The sequence below is a fragment of the Humulus lupulus genome, chromosome 5, assembly GCF_963169125.1.
Source record: "Humulus lupulus chromosome 5, drHumLupu1.1, whole genome shotgun sequence".
Classification (NCBI taxonomy): Eukaryota; Viridiplantae; Streptophyta; class Magnoliopsida; order Rosales; family Cannabaceae; genus Humulus; species Humulus lupulus.
The window spans coordinates 67,433,753-67,439,325 of NC_084797.1; positions in this window are offsets into that span (position 1 = coordinate 67,433,753).

Consider the following 5,573-nt stretch of genomic DNA (forward strand, 5'->3'; position numbering starts at 1 on the left):
TAAAATGATTTAAAGTCCATTTGCAACAAAATTTGTGAATAAATAGGTTTTGTAGAAATTTGTTGTAAAAACCTAATATTTTCTAAGTGTTGGAAAACTGTCTTTTTTTTGTGATAAAGTCCCAACCTAATATTTTCTAAACCACTTACTGTTTGGGCATAAAATTTTACAAGTTCAAACCTTTATATAACAAAAGAAATCTTACAAAATTTCAGCTCAAACGAAGCTCTCTTTCATAGTGAAAGTTGCTCACCAAAATTCTTACTTAAACTGTCCAGTTTTTGCCAAATTCCAATTTTGAACCCCCAACTTTGAATAATCTTAACTTCGAAACTACAAGGAATTTTTGAAACTGTTTCATACGCTTAATATTAAATATTAGAAGAATATGAAGTAATAGTTTCAGCTAAAAATAATAATTTTTACCCATTCAACTAACTGTTCAAAGTTTTAAGGTAAGAACTGCCAAATCCTAATCCAGCTTGCACTAGATTCCCAAAAAGCTCATAACTTAAGTTATGTAAAATTCTTTTCAGTGGTTCAAGATGTTAAAATTATGTACTCTTTCCAAATAATGTATTAAAAAACTTTGATTAAATAGTTAGATCTTTTAGGTATGATTTGGCTATTTGGAAGCCAATGTAAAATTTTGGCAGCAAGCATGCATCAATAAATCCGATGGAACTTTGTATTCCAAGCTGCCAAACACCACATAAACCACATGCATGCATCATATACCAACTAAATAACCTTATTAAAATCAAAATAACTAATCTAACTCACAAAACAACAATCAAATTCAGATTTGCTAAAGTCGTTAAGATAATATGGTAAGAGTCAAGATCTTTTACCTCTTTAGGTTCAAGCATTGGGGGTGGTTGAGCTCTTAGGGTTTCAGACCACTCCTCAATACTTCACACACTTAAATCCCTTCCCATAAACACTTAGAACCAGATTATAGATCTAGAAAAAAGAAAAGGATAGGGATGCTTAAAAAGATTTTGCTCTAGGGTTTACCTCTTTCAAAAATTTCTTTCTGAGCTTGCATGCATGTACATGATGATGCTCAACATGGAGATCCGACTAGTAAGGCTTCTCTTGAACCCTAGAATACAAGAACAAGGCAATGCAAGGCTTTTAGATCACACGCATTCACAAGGAACCCTAGGGTTTTGGGTTTGAATGAGAAGGATAAGAATGAATCCGAAGAGAGGATTTCACTTACCTTGAGCTTGGTCTTGCTTAGGATTGGCACCCTAGCTTCAAAGGAATCCTTCCTTGAGAGGGAAATGGAGAAGGAAAAAATGAGAGGGAGAGAGCCTCTAATTTTTTTTTTTCTCTTTTTCAGAGTTAGAGAAATGAAAATGAAAGGGTAAGGAGGGTGCCTCGGTTTTGGGGAAAAATGGTAGAGAAAAGTGTTTTGAGAAAAAACAAAACAATGATTAAACCCCTAGCTTGCGAATGGGTAAGACTCTTCCTATTCTCTCAGGAGTATGTGTTAAGCTCTTGAGAGCCCTAGGACCTACCTTGCTGCCCACCCCTCTCTCTCTCTCTTCCCTTGGAAATTACTTTTATGCCCTTGTTTATTTTACCTCACATTTAAGGGATCTAAGGGCCCTTTGGAAATTTTGTGCTCTAAATTTCCCTCAACTTTTAACCTATAGTTTTTAAATATCTCCAGGCTTAATTAATTAAATTAAATGTGACCCACAAATAAATTTGTCACATATCACATAGTTTTCGTAATTTTAACAAATTGACCAAAATTCCCTTAGAGGTCCGAGCAAGAAATTCTAATTCTTTAGCCCGGATGATTGGAATTCAAACCTCAATCAATTTTTCTGAAACTTATTGGTTCGACTATAAAGTCTCACTTTCCAGACAAAATTAAATATTTTTTTGCCATATTATTCCCTATCTTCTTTAATCCAAGATTTTTCTCCCACTAGGGTTTATTCCTTGGTCCGAGACCAATCTTTCTTTGCATAAAACTAGATCCTTTACCAGATCATTACAGCGGCTATAAAAATTCATGAATCATCACAAATTCATATAATATCATTTATCAAAATAATATTCCACATAATTCTTCACTAGCTCTAACAAGCTACTAACGGTTGTTCAAAACACGAGATGTTAGAATAGGGGCGGTGAATACTTTTCCAATGAATTTAATGTGTTTTGTGAGATGCATGGTATAATACATGAATGTACAACCCCTTATACTCTCCAACAAAATGGTATAGTGGAAAGAAAGAATAGAACCTATGTTGAAATGATTAATGCTATGATATTATATGCAAATTTGAGTTTTGCTTTATGGGAAGAAGTCTTGGTTACCGCTTGTCATATTCTAAATCGGATTCCTCTATGGAAGAATCAAATTTCACCATATGATATATCGAAAGAAAAGAGGCCCAACCTAAGGTATCTCAAAGTGTGGGGGTGCCTTGCTTATTGCAAGAGCACGAAGCATGAAAGGACCAAGTTAGGTCCAAGGGCCACCGAATGTTTGTTTGTAGGATAGTAAGGCCTATAGGCTAGTAGACTTGGAGTCTAGTGTGATAATTGAATCAAAAGAAGTGGAGTTCTTTGAGAGTTTGTTGTACAATGACAATAAGCCTCAAGAACCAATCTCATTAGAATGAACTTGTGATGAGTTACCTTCAAGGGTTGAATAGCAACCTATATTGCCTAGAAGGAGCCAAATGGTCAAAGAGATAGGAACACAAAGTGAAACCTCTCAAGTTGAGACTCTTTGTCTAATAGATGGAAACCATAAGGGAGTTACTTGGAAGTATCCTATGGTACTTCAAGTGGAGGATTATCCTAAGACTTTCCAAGAGGCTATGTCTTCAAGAGACTCTAACTTTGGGAAAGAGGCAATAAATAATGAGATGGATTCAATCATGTCAAGCCACACTTGGGAGATTGTTGATCTACCACAAGGATAAAAGCCAATAGGGTGTAAGTGGGTATATTGAAAGAACTACAATAATAAGGCAAGATTGGTGGCCAAAGGGTTTACACAAAAGGAAGGCATAGATTAATTTGATACCTATGCACTGGTAGTGAGGACAACATCTATAAGATTGTTTTTTGCCTTATCATAAATAAGGAACCTATATGTTCATCAAATGGGTATCAAGATGATATTCCTCAATGGTAACCTCGATGAGGAGGTATACATGGAACAACCGGAAGGGTTTGTTCTAAAGGAGAATGAACATAAGGTGTGTAGGCTTGTCAAATCATTATATGGTTTGAAGTAAGCACCTAAACAATGGCATGAGAAGTTTGGTGAGGGCATTATTTTGGATGGGTTTAAACACAATAGTGCGGACAAGTGCTTATATTCTAAGACTTGTGATGACTATGTCATCTTAGTGTGTCTATATGTTGATATTGAGTAATGACTTGAAAGGCATAATAAAAACAAAGAGGTTTCTATCTTCTAACTTCAAGATGAAGGACCTTGGAGAGGTTGATACCATTTTATGTATTAAAGTTAGAAGGAGTGTTGATGGATATGCATTACGTCAAGCTCATTATATTGAGAAAATTCTTGACAAGTTTGGTCATCTCAATATCAAAGAGGCAAACACACCCTTTGATTAAAATCTACAGCTTGAAAATAATGAAGGGAGAGCGGTAGCTCAACTAGAGTATGCAAGTGCAAAGAGTTTGAAGTATGTCGCTCATTGTACCAGAGCGAAGATTGCATTTGCGGTTAGTGAACTTTGTAGGTTTACTAGAAATCCAAGTATCTTACATTGGATGGTGGTTGAAAGAGTGTTTGGATACCTTAAAAGGACTAAAGAGATATGCCTCCAATATTCTAAGTTTCCTAAGGTACTTGAGGGATAACCAGTGCAAGTTGGATATCCGATGTAGGAGATAATCTCTCCACAATTGGTTGGGTGTTCCCCCTTGGTGGGGTTGCGGTTTCTTGGTGTTCTAAGAAACAAACATGTATATGTCACTCAACCATGGAATCTAAGTTTGTAGCTCTAGCGGCAACTGGCAAATAGGTCGAGTGGTTAAGAGATCTCATGTTGGAGATACCAAGAACCGCAATTGATGTATCACCGATTTTGATACATTGTGATAGTCAAGCTACTTTGATTAGAACTTACAACAAGATTTGCAATGGGAAGTCTAGACATATAAGTCTAAGACATGACTATGTGAGGGAATTGAATGATAAGAGTATCATATCAATTTCATATGTGAAATCATGTGAGAACTTAGCGGATCCATATACAAAACCTCTTGGGAGAGATATGGTTAGTTCCACAAATAGAGGGATGGGACTAAAACTCCTTGATATATAGATTCCCCAAAGGTACCAACCCAACTCAAAACTTGTTTACATCAAGTATAGTGTTCAATGGTACGAACAAGTCATTCAATAAGGGAATAGTTTCAACATTAACAATTTAAAGTCTCATCAAGGGTGAGTTAATGTTGGTTGCTACCGAAGTGAGGGTTAAGCCTAAGGATTTTAATGAAATTCAATTAATAGTAACAAGCATCTCTAAAGGTAGCAAAGATGCTGTAAGAATTTCACCTATGTGAACCTAGAGGTGGGCCGCATCTCAATAGAGTAGGAGTTTTCTCTCCGGATGGTTCATGAATGGACCAAACACAAGGCCATTAATAGTGTTGGGTGCAAATAGTGGGAAATACATAAAAAATCAGATAATGGTGTGTGAGACATTACTGGTTTTCATCACTAGAAATGTTGGGTTCAATCTTTTAAGAATACCTTAGCATTTCTATTTGAGCTTTGTAGTGTTTTGACTAAGGTAAAGTTTTGTAACGCTCTGGATAGCTAAGACCATTACACTGTGTATTTTAAATAATGTTGGACATGAAAATCAAGTTATTTGGATATAAACTATTACATTTTATATAATGTTTGATTGATTAAATAAGTGTTACAATAGATAAACTATTTAATCTAAAGGGGAATGTTATATTATTTTATAATATAATGTAATATTATAATATTTTATAATAAAATGTTTTAGATTAAATAAATGTGACAAAGAGTGTCACATATTGTAACATATAATAGAGAGTTACATTATGTATATATATGTGAAATATCCAAATATGTAACATATTTGGTGTTACAAATTCAATCACAAATTTGTAACTTCCAAATATTACCCATTATTATGTAGATTTGTTCTTACACAATATTGAGATGAATTTCTTAAAGCAATATGTGAAATGGATGTTAGAGATGTGATTTCAACTCCCATAATGTGTATGGATGTTACAAAATCAAGTGGGAATGAATTTGGAACATTTTGTCAAATTTGGAAAATTGGTTGCTGAAAAAACGTCTTGGGCCGCGGCCTGTGTTTTTCAGGCCCCGACCCAAGAGGCAGAAAAACATCGTGGGCTGCGGCCAGAGTGGCTGACAACATTTTCCAAACTTCTGTTTTATAAAATTTTCAATGTTTCCAAGAGCCAAGTAACTCTCAAATCTCTATTTTAATTCCACAAACATTCAATTAATCATTGGTAACAGCCATGGGAGTTGGTGGAATTTGAAATTCAAA